This window comes from Pristiophorus japonicus, chromosome 16 (genome assembly GCF_044704955.1).
Source record: "Pristiophorus japonicus isolate sPriJap1 chromosome 16, sPriJap1.hap1, whole genome shotgun sequence".
Classification (NCBI taxonomy): domain Eukaryota; kingdom Metazoa; phylum Chordata; class Chondrichthyes; family Pristiophoridae; genus Pristiophorus; species Pristiophorus japonicus.
The window spans coordinates 76205190-76221438 of NC_091992.1; positions in this window are offsets into that span (position 1 = coordinate 76205190).

Genomic DNA, 16249 nt, shown 5'->3' on the forward strand with positions numbered 1-16249 from the left:
CACACACTGGGGCAGTGGGTCACTCACTGACCGTTCATACTCTGGGACAGTGGGTCACACACTGACCTTTCACACTCTGGGATAGTGGTTCACAGACTGACTTTTCACACTCTGGGACAGTGGGTCACACACTGACCTTTCACACTCTGGGACAGTGGGTCACACACTGACCTTTCACACTCGGGGACTGGGTCACACACTGACCTTTCTCACTCTGGGACTGGATCACACACTGACCTTTCACACTCTGGGAAAGTGGGTCACACACTGACCTTCCATGCTCTGCGACAGCGGGTCACACACTGACCTTTCTCACTCTGGCACTGGGTCACACACTGACCTTTCACACTCTGGGACATTGGGACACACACTAACTATTCACACTCTGGGACAGTGGGTCACACACTGACCTTTCACACTCTGGGACACTGAGTCACACACTGACTTTCACACTCTGGAACACTGGGTCACACACTGACCTTTCTCACTCTGGGACTGGGTCATACACTGACCTTTCACACTCTGGGACAGTGGGTCACACACTGACCTTTCACACTCTGGGACAGTGGGTCACACACTGACCTTTCACACTCTGGGACAGTGGGTCACACACTAACTATTCACACTCTGGGACAGTGGGTCACACACTGACCTTTCACACTCTGGGACACTGAGTCACACACTGACTTTAACACTCTGGAACACTGGGTCACACACTGACCTTTCTCACTCTGGGACTGGGTCACACACTGACCTTTCACACTCTGGGACAGTGGGTCACACACTGACCTTTCACACTCGGAGACTGGGTCACACACTGACCTTTCTCACTCTGCGACTGGGTCACACACTGACCTTTCACATTCTGGGAAAGTGGGTCACACACTGACCTTCCATGCTCTGCGACAGCGGGTCACGCACTGACCTTTCTCACTCTGGCACTGGGTCACACACTGACCTTTCACACTCTGGGACATTGGGACACACACTAACTATTCACACTCTGGGACAGTGGGTCACACACTGACCTTTCACGCTGTGGGACACTGGATCACACACTGACCTTTCACACACTGGGGCAGTGGGTCACACACTGACCTTTCACACACTGGGGCAGTGGGTCACTCACTGACCGTTCATACTCTGGGACAGTGGGTCACACACTGACCTTTCACACTCTGGGACAGTGGGTCACACACTGACCTTTCACACTCGGAGACTGGGTCACACACTGACCTTTCTCACTCTGGGACTGGGTCATACACTGACCTTTCACACTCTGGGACAGTGGGTCACACACTGACCTTTCACACTCTGGGACATTGGGACACACACTAACTATTCACACTCTGGGACAGTGGGTCACACACTGACCTTTCACACTCTGGGACACTGGATCACACACTGACCTTTCACACACTGGGGCAGTGGGTCACTCACTGACCGTTCATACTCTGGGACAGTGGGTCACACACTGACCTTTCACACTCTGGGACAGTGGGTCACACACTGAACTTTCACACTCTGGGACAGTGGGTCACACACTGAATTTTCACACTCTAGAACAATGGGTCACGCACTGACCTTTCACACTCTGGGACAGTGGATCACACACTGACCTTTCATACTCTGGGACACTGGGTCACACACTGACCTTTCACAATCTGGGACAGTGGGTCACACACTGACCTTTCACACTCGGGACAGCGGTTCACACACTGACCTTTCACACTCGGGGACTGGGTCACACACTGACCTTTCTCACTCTGGGACTGGGTCACACACTGACCTTTCACACTCTGGGAATGTGGGTCACACACTACCTATTCACACTCTGGGACAGTGGGTCACACACTGACCTTTCACACTCTGGGACACTGAGTCACACACTGACTTTCACACTCTGGAACACTGGGTCACACACTGACCTTTCTCACTCTGGGTCTGGGTCACACACTGACCTTTCACACTCTGGGAAAGTGGGTCACACACTGACCTGCCATGCTCTGCGACAGCGGATCACACACTGACCTTTCTCACTCTGGCACTGGATCACACACTGACCTTTCACACTCTGGGACAGTGGGACACACACTAACTATTCACACTCTGGTACACTGGATCACACACTGACCTTTCACACTCTGGGACACTGAGACACACACTGACTTTCACACTCTGGAACACTGGGTCACACACTGACCTTTCTCACTCTGGGACTGGGTCACACACTGACCTTTCACACTCTGGGACAGTGGGTCACACACTGACCTTTCACACTCTGGGACACTGAGTCACACACTGACTTTCACACTCTGGAACACTGGGTCACACACTGACCTTTCTCACTCTGGGTCTGGGTCACACACTGACCTTTCACACTCTGGGAAAGTGGGTCACACACTGACCTTCCATGCTCTGCGACAGCGGATCACACACTGACCTTTCTCACTCTGGCACTGGATCACACACTGACCTTTCACACTCTGGGACAGTGGGACACACACTAACTATTCACACTCTGGTACACTGGATCACACACTGACCTTTCACACTCTGGGACACTGAGTCACACACTGACTTTCACACTCTGGAACACTGGGTCACACACTGACCTTTCTCACTCTGGGACTGGGTCACACACTGACCTTTCACACTCTGGGACAGTGGGTCACACACTGACCTTTCACACTCTGGGAAAGTGGGTCACACACTGACCTTCCATGCTCTGCGACAGCGGGTCACACACTGACCTTTCTCACTCTGGCACTGGGTCACACACTGACCTTTCACACTCTGGGACAGTGGGACACACACTAACTATTCACACTCTGGTACACTGGATCACACACTGACCTTTCACACACTGGGGCAGTGGATCACACTGACCGTTCATACTCTGGGACAGTGGGTCACACACTGAACTTTCACACTCTGGGACAGTGGGTCACACACTGACCTTTCACACTTTGGGAGAGTGTGTCACACACTGACCTTTTCACACTCTGGGACAGTGGGTCACACACTGAACTTTCACACTCGGGACAGCGGTTCACACACTGACCTTTCACACTCTGGGACAGTGGTTCACAAACTGACTTTTCACACTCTGGGACAGTGGATCACACACTGACCTTTCATACTCTGGGACACTGGGTCACACACTGACCTTTCACACTCTGGGACAGTGGTTCACACACTGACCTTTCACACTCGGGACAGCGGTTCACACACTGACCTTTCACACTCTGGGACAGTGGTTCACAGACTGACTTTTCACACTCTGGGACAGTGGGTCACACACTGACCTTTCACACTCTGGGACAGTGGGTCACACACTGACCTTTCTCACTCTGGGACTGGATCACACACTGACCTTTCACACTCTGGGAAAGTGGGTCACACACTGACCTTCCATGCTTTGCGACAGCGGGTCACACACTGACCTTTCTCACTCTGGCACTGGGTCACACACTGACCTTTCACACTCTGGGACATTGGGACACACACTAACTATTCACACTCTGGGACAGTGGGTCACACACTGACCTTTCACACTCTGGGACACTGAGTCACACACTGACTTTCACACTCTGGAACACTGGGTCACACACTGACCTTTCTCACTCTGGGACTGGGTCATACACTGACCTTTCACACTCTGGGACAGTGGGTCACACACTGACCTTTCACACTCTGGGACAGTGGGTCACACACTGACCTTTCACACTCTGGGACAGTGGGTCACACACTAACTATTCACACTCTGGGACAGTGGGTCACACACTGACCTTTCACACTCTGGGACACTGAGTCACACACTGACTTTCACACTCTGGAACACTGGGTCACACACTGACCTTTCTCACTCTGGGACTGGGTCACACACTGACCTTTCACACTCTGGGACAGTGGGTCACACACTGACCTTTCACACTCGGAGACTGGGTCACACACTGACCTTTCTCACTCTGCGACTGGGTCACACACTGACCTTTCACATTCTGGGAAAGTGGGTCACACACTGACCTTCCATGCTCTGCGACAGCGGGTCACGCACTGACCTTTCTCACTCTGGCACTGGGTCACACACTGACCTTTCACACTCTGGGACATTGGGACACACACTAACTATTCACACTCTGGGACAGTGGGTCACACACTGACCTTTCACGCTGTGGGACACTGAGTCACACACTGACTTTCACACTCTGGAACACTGGGTCACGCACTGACCTTTCTCACTCTGGGACTGGGTCATACACTGACCTTTCACACTCTGGGACAGTGGGTCACACACTGACCTTTCACACTCTGGGACATTGGGACACACACTAACTATTCACACTCTGGGACAGTGGGTCACACACTGACCTTTCACACTCTGGGACACTGGATCACACACTGACCTTTCACACACTGGGGCAGTGGGTCACTCACTGACCGTTCATACTCTGGGACAGTGGGTCACACACTGACCTTTCACACTCTGGGACAGTGGGTCACACACTGAACTTTCACACTCTGGGACAGTGGGTCACACACTGAATTTTCACACTCTAGAACAATGGGTCACGCACTGACCTTTCACACTCTGGGACAGTGGATCACACACTGACCTTTCATACTCTGGGACACTGGGTCACACACTGACCTTTCACAATCTGGGACAGTGGGTCACACACTGACCTTTCACACTCGGGACAGCGGTTCACACACTGACCTTTCACACTCGGGGACTGGGTCACACACTGACCTTTCTCACTCTGGGACTGGGTCACACACTGACCTTTCACACTCTGGGAATGTGGGTCACACACTACCTATTCACACTCTGGGACAGTGGGTCACACACTGACCTTTCACACTCTGGGACACTGAGTCACACACTGACTTTCACACTCTGGAACACTGGGTCACACACTGACCTTTCTCACTCTGGGTCTGGGTCACACACTGACCTTTCACACTCTGGGAAAGTGGGTCACACACTGACCTGCCATGCTCTGCGACAGCGGATCACACACTGACCTTTCTCACTCTGGCACTGGATCACACACTGACCTTTCACACTCTGGGACAGTGGGACACACACTAACTATTCACACTCTGGTACACTGGATCACACACTGACCTTTCACACTCTGGGACACTGAGACACACACTGACTTTCACACTCTGGAACACTGGGTCACACACTGACCTTTCTCACTCTGGGACTGGGTCACACACTGACCTTTCACACTCTGGGACAGTGGGTCACACACTGACCTTTCACACTCTGGGACACTGAGTCACACACTGACTTTCACACTCTGGAACACTGGGTCACACACTGACCTTTCTCACTCTGGGTCTGGGTCACACACTGACCTTTCACACTCTGGGAAAGTGGGTCACACACTGACCTTCCATGCTCTGCGACAGCGGATCACACACTGACCTTTCTCACTCTGGCACTGGATCACACACTGACCTTTCACACTCTGGGACAGTGGGACACACACTAACTATTCACACTCTGGTACACTGGATCACACACTGACCTTTCACACTCTGGGACACTGAGTCACACAATGACTTTCACACTCTGGAACACTGGGTCACACACTGACCTTTCTCACTCTGGGACTGGGTCACACACTGACCTTTCACACTCTGGGACAGTGGGTCACACACTGACCTTTCACACTCTGGGAAAGTGGGTCACACACTGACCTTCCATGCTCTGCGACAGCGGGTCACACACTGACCTTTCTCACTCTGGCACTGGGTCACACACTGACCTTTCACACTCTGGGACAGTGGGACACACACTAACTATTCACACTCTGGTACACTGGATCACACACTGACCTTTCACACACTGGGGCAGTGGATCACACTGACCGTTCATACTCTGGGACAGTGGGTCACACACTGAACTTTCACACTCTGGGACAGTGGGTCACACACTGACCTTTCACACTCTAGAACAATGGGTCACGCACTGACTTTTCACATTCTGGGACAGTGGGACACACACTGACCTTTCACACTCTGGGACAGTGTGTCACACACTGACCTTTCAAACTCTGGGACACTGGGTCACACACTGACCTTTCACACTCTGGGACACTGTGTCACACAATGACCTTTCTCACTCTGGGACTGGGTCACTCAATGACCTTTCACAATCTGGGACAGTGGGTCACACACTGACCTTTCAAACTCCGGGACACTCGGTCACACACTGACCTTTCAAACTCTGGGACAGTGGGTCACACTCTGACCTTTCACACTCTGGGTCACGGGATCACACACAGACCTTTCACACTCTGGGACAGTGGGTCACACACTGACCTTTCACACTTTGGGAGAGTGTGTCACACACTGACCTTTCACACTCTGGGACAGTGGGTCCCACACTGACCTTTCACACTCGGGACAGCGGTTCACACACTGACCTTTCACACTCTGCGACAGTGCATCACATACTGACTTTTCACACTCTGGGACAGTGGATCACACACTGACCTTTCATACTCTGGGACAGTGGGTCACACACTGACCTTTCACACTCTGGGACAGCGTTTCACACACTGACCTTTCACACTCTGGGACAGTGGTTCACAGACTGACTTTTCACACTCTGGGACAGTGGGTCACACACTGACCTTTCAAACTCTGGGACAGTGGGTCACACACTGACCTTTCACACTCTGGGACAGCGGTTCACACACTGACCTTTCACACTCTGGGACAGTGGTTCACATACTGACTGTTCACACTCTGGGACAGTGGATCACACACTGACCTTTCATATTCTGGGACACTGGGTCACACACTGACCTTTCACACTCTGGGACAGTGGGTCACACACTGACCTTTCACACTCGGGACAGCGGTTCACACACTGACCTTTCACACTCTGGGACAGTGGTTCACAGACTGACTTTTCACACTCTGGGACAGTGGGTCACACACTGACCTTTCACAGTCTGGGACAGTGGGTCACATACTGACCTTTCACACTCGGGGACTGGGTCACACACTGACCTTTCTCACTCTGGGGCTGGGTCACACACTGACCTTTCACACTCTGGGACCGTGGGTCACAGACTGACTTTTCACACTCTGGGACAGTGGGTCACACACTGACCTTTCATACTCTGGGACACTGGGTCACACGCTGACCTTTCACACTCAGGGACAGTGGGTCACACACTGACCTATCACACTCTGGGACACTGGGTCACACACTGACTTCTCACACTCTGGGACAGTGGGTCACAAACTGACCCTTCATGCTCTGGGACACTGGGTCACACACTGACCTTTCACACTCTGGGAAAGTGGGTCACACACTGACCTTCCATGCTCTGCGACAGCGGGTCACACACTGACCTTTCTCACTCTGGCACTGGGTCACACACTGACCTTTCACACTCTGGGACAGTGGGACACACACTAACTATTCACACTCTGGGACACTGGATCACACACTGACCTTTCACACACTGGGGCAGTGGGTCACTCACTGACCGTTCATACTCTGGGACAGTGGGTCACACACTGACCTTTCACACTCTGGGACAGTGGGTCACACACTGAACTTTCACACTCTGGGACAGTGGGTCACACACTGACCTTTCACATACTTGGTCAGTGGCTCACACACTGTCCTTTCACACTCTGGGACAGTGGGACACACACTAACTATTCACACTCTGGGACACTGGACCACACACTGACCTTTCACACACTGGGGCAGTGGGTCACTCACTGACCGTTCACACTCTGGGACAGTGGGTCACACACTGACCTTTCAGACTCTAGAACAATGGGTCACGCACTGACTTTTCACATTCTGAGACAGTGGGACCCACACTGACCTTTCACACTCTGGGAGAGTGGGTCACACACTGACCTTTCACACTCTGGGACACTGGGTCACACACTGACCTTTCACAGTCTGGGACACTGGGTCACACACTGACCTTTCACGCTCTGGAACACTGGGGCACACACCAACCTTTCACATTCTGGGACACTGAGTCACACACTGAACTTTCACACTCTGGGACAGTGCATCACATACTGACTTTTCACATCTGGAACACTGGGTTACACACTAGCCTTTCTCACACTGGGACAGTGTGTCACACACTGACCTTTCAAACTCTGGGACACTAGGTCACACACTGACCTTTCAAACTCTGGGACATTGGTTCACACTCTGACCTTTCACACACTGGGTCACGGGGTCACACACTGACCTTTCACACTCTGGGACAGTGGGTCACACACTGACCTTTCACAATTTGGGAGAGTGGGTCACACACTGACCTTTCACGCTCTGGGACAGTGGGTCACACACTGAACTTTCACACTCTGGGACAGTGGATCACACACTGACCTTTCACACTCTCGAACAATGGGTCACGCACTGACTTTTCACATTCTGGGACAGTGGGACACACACTGACCTTTCACACTCTGGGACAGTGGGTCACACACTGACCTTTCACACTCTAGGACACTGGGTCACACACTGACCTTTCACACTCTGGGACACTGGGTCACACACTGACCTTTCACGCTTTGGGACACTGGGGCACACACTGACCGTTCACACTCTGGGACACTGAGTCACACACTGACTTTCACACTCTGGGACACTGGGTCACACACTGACCTTTCACACTCTGGGACATTGGGACACACACTAACTATTCACACTCTGGGACAGTGGGTCACACACTGACCTTTCACACTCTGGGACACTGAGTCACACACTGACTTTCACACTCTGGAACACTGGGTCACACACTGACCTTTCTCACTCTGGGACTGGGTCATACACTGACTTTCACACTCTGGGACAGTGGGTCACACACTGACCTTCCATGCTCTGCGACAGCGGGTCACACACTGACCTTTCTCACTCTGGCACTGGGTCACACACTGACCTTTCACACTCTGGGACAGTGGGACACGCACTAACTATTCACACTCTGGTACACTGGATCACACACTGACCTTTCACACACTGGGGCAGTGGATCACACTGACCGTTCATACTCTGGGACAGTGGGTCACACACTGAACTTTCACACTCTGGGACAGTGGGTCACACACTGACCTTTCACACTCTAGAACAATGGGTCACGCACTGACTTTTCACATTCTGGGACAGTGGGACACACACTGACCTTTCACACTCTGGGACAGTGTGTCACACACTGACCTTTCAAACTCTGGGACACTGGGTCACACACTGACCTTTCACACTCTGGGACACTGTGTCACACAATGACCTTTCTCACTCTGGGACTGGGTCACTCAATGACCTTTCACAATCTGGGACAGTGGGTCACACACTGACCTTTCAAACTCCGGGACACTCGGTCACACACTGACCTTTCACACTCTGGGTCACGGGATCACACACAGACCTTTCACACTCTGGGACAGTGGGTCACACACTGACCTTTCACACTTTGGGAGAGTGTGTCACACACTGACCTTTCACACTCTGGGACAGTGGGTCCCACACTGACCTTTCACACTCGGGACAGCGGTTCACACACTGACCTTTCACACTCTGCGACAGTGCATCACATACTGACTTTTCACACTCTGGGACAGTGGATCACACACTGACCTTTCATACTCTGGGACAGTGGGTCACACACTGACCTTTCACACTCTGGGACAGCGTTTCACACACTGACCTTTCACACTCTGGGACAGTGGTTCACAGACTGACTTTTCACACTCTGGGACAGTGGGTCACACACTGACCTTTCAAACTCTGGGACAGTGGGTAACACACTGACTTTTCACACTCTGGGACAGCGGTTCACACACTGACCTTTCACACTCTGGGACAGTGGTTCACATACTGACTTTTCACACTCTGGGACAGTGGATCACACACTGAACTTTCATATTCTGGGACACTGGGTCACACACTGACCTTTCACACTCTGGGACAGTGGGTCACACACTGACCTTTCACACTCGGGACAGCGGTTCACACACTGACCTTTCACACTCTGGGACAGTGGTTCACAGACTGACTTTTCACACTCTGGGACAGTGGGTCACACACTGACCTTTCACACTCTGGGACAGTGGGTCACACACTGACCTTTCACACTCGGGGACTGGGTCACACACTGACCTTTCTCACTCTGGGACTGGATCACACACTGACCTTTCACACTCTGGGAAAGTGGGTCACACACTGACCTTCCATGCTCTGCGACAGCGGGTCACACACTGACCTTTCTCACTCTGGCACTGGGTCACACACTGACCTTTCACACTCTGGGACATTGGGACACACACTAACTATTCACACTCTGGGACAGTGGGTCACACACTGACCTTTCACACTCTGGAACACTGGGTCACACACTGACCTTTCTCACTCTGGGACTGGGTCATACACTGACCTTTCACACTCTGGGACAGTGGGTCACACACTGACCTTTCACACTCTGGGACAGTGGGTCACACACTGACCTTTCACACTCTGGGACAGTGGATCACACACTAACTATTCACACTCTGGGACAGTGGGTCACACACTGACCTTTCACACTCTGGGACATTGGGACACACACTAACTATTCACACTCTGGGACAGTGGGTCACACACTGACCTTTCTCACTCTGGGACTGGGTCACGCACTGACCTTTCACACTCTGGGACAGTGGGTCACACACTGACCTTTCACACTCGGAGACTGGGTCACACACTGACCTTTCTCACTCTGCGACTGGGTCACACACTGACCTTTCACACTCTGGGAAAGTGGGTCACACACTGACCTTCCATGCTCTGCGACAGCGGGTCACGCACTGACCTTTCTCACTCTGGCACTGGGTCACACACTGACCTTTCACACTCTGGCACATTGGGACACACACTAACTATTCACACTCTGGGACAGTGGGTCACACACTGACCTTTCACACTCTGGGACACTGAGTCACACACTGACTTTCACACTCTGGAACACTGGGTCACACACTGACCTTTCTCACTCTGGGACTGGGTCATACACTGACCTTTCACACTCTGGGACAGTGGGTCACACACTGACCTTTCACACTCTGGGACATTGGGACACACACTAACTATTCACACTCTGGGACAGTGGGTCACACACTGACCTTTCACACTCTGGGACACTGGATCACACACTGACCTTTCACACACTGGGGCAGTGGGTCACTCACTGACCGTTCATACTCTGGGACAGTGGGTCACACACTGACCTTTCACACTCTGGGACAGTGGGTCACACACTGAACTTTCACACTCTGGGACAGTGGGTCACACACTGACCTTTCACACACTTGGTCAGTGGGTCACACACTGGCCTTTCACACTCTGGGACAGTGGGTCACACACTGAATTTTCACACTCTAGAACAATGGGTCACGCACTGACCTTTCACACTCTGGGACAGTGGGTCACACACTGACCTTTCACACTCGGGACAGCGGTTCACACACTGACCTTTCACACTCGGGGACTGGGTCACACACTGACCTTTCTCACTCTGGGACTGGGTCACACACTGACCTTTCACACTCTGGGAAAGTGGGTCACACACTACCTATTCACACTCTAGGACAGTGGGTCACACACTGACCTTTCACACTCTGGGACACTGAGTCACACACTGACTTTCACACTCTGGAACACTGGGTCACACACTGACCTTTCTCACTCTGGGTCTGGGTCACACACTGACCTTTCACACTCTGGGAAAGTGGGTCACACACTGACCTTCCATGCTCTGCGACAGCGGGTCACACACTGACCTTTCTCACTCTGGCACTGGATCACACACTGACCTTTCACACTCTGGGACAGTGGGACACACACTAACTATTCACACTCTGGTACACTGGATCACACACTGACCTTTCACACTCTGGGACACTGAGTCACACACTGACTTTCACACTCTGGAACACTGGGTCACACACTGACATTTCTCACTCTGGGACTGGGTCACACACTGACCTTTCACACTCTGGGACAGTGGGTCACACACTGACCTTTCACACTCTGGGAAAGTGGGTCACACACTGATCTTCCATGCTCTGCGACAGCGGGTCACACACTGACCTTTCTCACTCTGGCACTGGGTCACACACTGACCTTTCACACTCTGGGACAGTGGGACACACACTAACTATTCACACTCTGGTACACTGGATCACACACTGACCTTTCACACACTGGGGCAGTGGATCACACTGACCGTTCATACTCTGGGACAGTGGGTCACACACTGAACTTTCACACTCTGGGACAGTGGGTCACACACTGACCTTTCACACTCTAGAACAATGGGTCACGCACTGACTTTTCACATTCTGGGACAGTGGGACACACACTGACCTTTCACACTCTGGGACAGTGTGTCACACACTGACCTTTCAAACTCTGGGACACTGGGTCACACACTGACCTTTCACACTCTGGGACACTGTGTCACACAATGACCTTTCTCACTCTGGGACTGGGTCACTCAATGACCTTTCACAATCTGGGACAGTGGGTCACACACTGACCTTTCAAACTCCGGGACACTCGGTCACACACTGACCTTTCAAACTCTGGGACAGTGGGTCACACTCTGACCTTTCACACTCTGGGTCACGGGGTCACACACAGACCTTTCACACTCTGGGACAGTGGGTCACACACTGACCTTTCACACTTTGGGAGAGTGTGTCACACACTGACCTTTCACACTCTGGGACTGTGGGTCCCACACTGACCTTTCACACTTGGGACAGCGGTTCACACACTGACCTTTCACACTCTGCGACAGTGCATCACATACTGACTTTTCACACTCTGGGACAGTGGATCACACACTGACCTTTCATACTCTGGGACACTGGGTCACACACTGACCTTTCACACTCTGGGACAGCGTTTCACACACTGACCTTTCACACTCTGGGACAGTGGTTCACAGACTGACTTTTCACACTCTGGGACAGTGGGTCACACACTGACCTTTCAAACTCTGGGACAGCGGGTCACACACTGACCTTTCACACTCTGGGACAGCGGTTCACACACTGACCTTTCACACTCTGGGACAGTGGTTCACATACTGACTTTTCACACTCTGGGACAGTGGATCACACACTGACCTTTCATATTCTGGGACACTGGGTCACACACTGACCTTTCACACTCTGGGACAGTGGTTCACACACTGACCTTTCACACTCGGGACAGCGGTTCACACACTGACCTTTCACACTCTGGGACAGTGGTTCACAGACTGACTTTTCACACTCTGGGACAGTGGGTCACACACTGACCTTTCACAGTCTGGGACAGTGGGTCACATACTGACCTTTCACACTCGGGGACTGGGTCACACACTGACCTTTCTCACTCTGGGGCTGGGTCACACACTGACCTTTCACACTCTGGGACCGTGGGTCACACACTGACTTTTCACACTCTGGGACAGTGGGTCACACACTGACCTTTCATACTCTGGGACACTGGGTCACACGCTGACCTTTCACACTCAGGGACAGTGGGTCACACACTGACCTATCACACTCTGGGACACTGGGTCACACACTGACTTCTCACACTCTGGGACAGTGGGTCACAAACTGACCTTTCATGCTCTGGGACACTGGGTCACACACTGACCTTTCACACTCTGGGAAAGTGGGTCACACACTGACCTTCCATGCTCTGCGACAGCGGGTCACACACTGACCTTTCTCACTCTGGCATTGGGTCACACACTGACCTTTCACACTCTGGGACAGTGGGACACACACTAACTATTCACACTCTGGGACACTGGATCACACACTGACCTTTCACACACTGGGGCAGTGGGTCACTCACTGACCGTTCATACTCTGGGACAGTGGGTCACACACTGACCTTTCCCACTCTGGGACAGTGGGTCACACACTGAACTTTCACACTCTGGGACAGTGGGTCACACACTGACCTTTCACATACTTGGTCAGTGGCTCACACACTGTCCTTTCACACTCTGGGACAGTGGGACACACACTAACTATTCACACTCTGGGACACTGGACCACACACTGACCTTTCACACACTGGTGCAGTCGGTCACTCACTGACCGTTCACACTCTGGGACAGTGGGTCACACACTGACCTTTCACACTCTAGAACAATGGGTCACGCACTGACTTTTCACATTCTGAGACAGTGGGACCCACACTGACCTTTCACACTCTGGGAGAGTGGGTCACACACTGACCTTTCACACTCTGGGACACTGGGTCACACACTGACCTTTCACAGTCTGGGACACTGGGTCACACACTGACCTTTCACGCTCTGGAACACTGGGGCACACACCAACCTTTCACATTCTGGGACACTGAGTCACACACTGAACTTTCACACTCTGGGACAGTGCATCACATACTGACTTTTCACATCTGGAACACTGGGTTACACACTAGCCTTTCTCACACTGGGACAGTGTGTCACACACTGACCTTTCAAACTCTGGGACATTGGTTCACACTCTGACCTTTCACACACTGGGTCACGGGGTCACACACTGACCTTTCACACTCTGGGACAGTGGGTCACACACTGACCTTTCACAATTTGGGAGAGTGGGTCACACACTGACCTTTCACGCTCTGGGACAGTGGATCACACACTGACCTTTCACACTCTCGAACAATGGGTCACGCACTGACTTTTCACATTCTGGGACAGTGGGACACACACTGACCTTTCACACTCTGGGACAGTGGGTCACACACTGACCTTTCACACTCTAGGACACTGGGTCACACACTGACCTTTCACACTCTGGGACACTGGGTCACACACTGACCTTTCACGCTTTGGGACACTGGGGCACACACTGACCGTTCACACTCTGGGACACTGAGTCACACACTGACTTTCACACTCTGGGACACTGGGTCACACACTGACCTTTCACACTCTGGGACATTGGGACACACACTAACTATTCACACTCTGGGACAGTGGGTCACACACTGACCTTTCACACTCTGGTACACTGAGTCACACACTGACTTTCACACTCTGGAACACAGGGTCACGCACTGACCTTTCTCACTCTGGGACTGGGTCATACACTGACCTTTCACACTCTGGGACAGTGGGTCACACACTGACCTTTCACACTCTGGGACATTGGGACACACACTAACTATTCACACTCTGGGACAGTGGGTCACACACTGACCTTTCACACTCTGGGACACTGGATCACACACTGACCTTTCACACACTGGGGCAGTGGGTCACTCACTGACCGTTCATACTCTGGGACAGTGGGTCACACACTGACCTTTCACACTCTGGGACAGTGGGTCATACACTGACCTTTCACACTCTGGGACATTGGGACACACACTAACTATTCACACTCTGGGACAGTGGGTCACACACTGACCTTTCCCACTCTGGGACACTGGATCACACACTGACCTTTCACACACTGGGGCAGTGGGTCACTCACTGACCGTTCATACTCTGGGACAGTGGGTCACACACTGACCTTTCACACTCTGGGACAGTGGGTCACACACTGAACTTTCACACTCTGGGACAGTGGGTCACACACTGACCTTTCACACACTTGGTCAGTGGGTCACACACTGGCCTTTCACACTCTGGGACAGTGGGTCACACACTGAATTTTCACACTCTAGAACTATGGGTCACGCACTGACCTTTCACACTCTGGGAGAGTGGGTCACACACTGACCTTTCACACTCTGGGACAGTGGTTCACATACTGACTTTTCACACTCTAGGACAGTGGATCACACACTGACCTTTCATACTCTGGGACACTGGGTCACACACTGACCTTTCACAATCTGGGACAGTGGGTCACACACTGACCTTTCACACTCGGGACAGCGGTTCACACACTGACCTTTCACACTCGGGGACTGGGTCACACGCTGACCTTTCTCACTCTGGGACTGGGTCACACACTGACCTTTCACACTCTGGGAAAATGGGTCACACACTACCTATTCACACTCTGGGACAGTGGTCACACACTGACCTTTCACACTCTGGGACACTGAGTCACACACTGACTTTCACACTCTGGAACACTGGGTCACACACTGACCTTTCTCACTCTGGGTCTGGGTCACACACTGACCTTTCACACTCTGGGAAAGTGGGTCACACACTGACCTTCCATGCTCTGC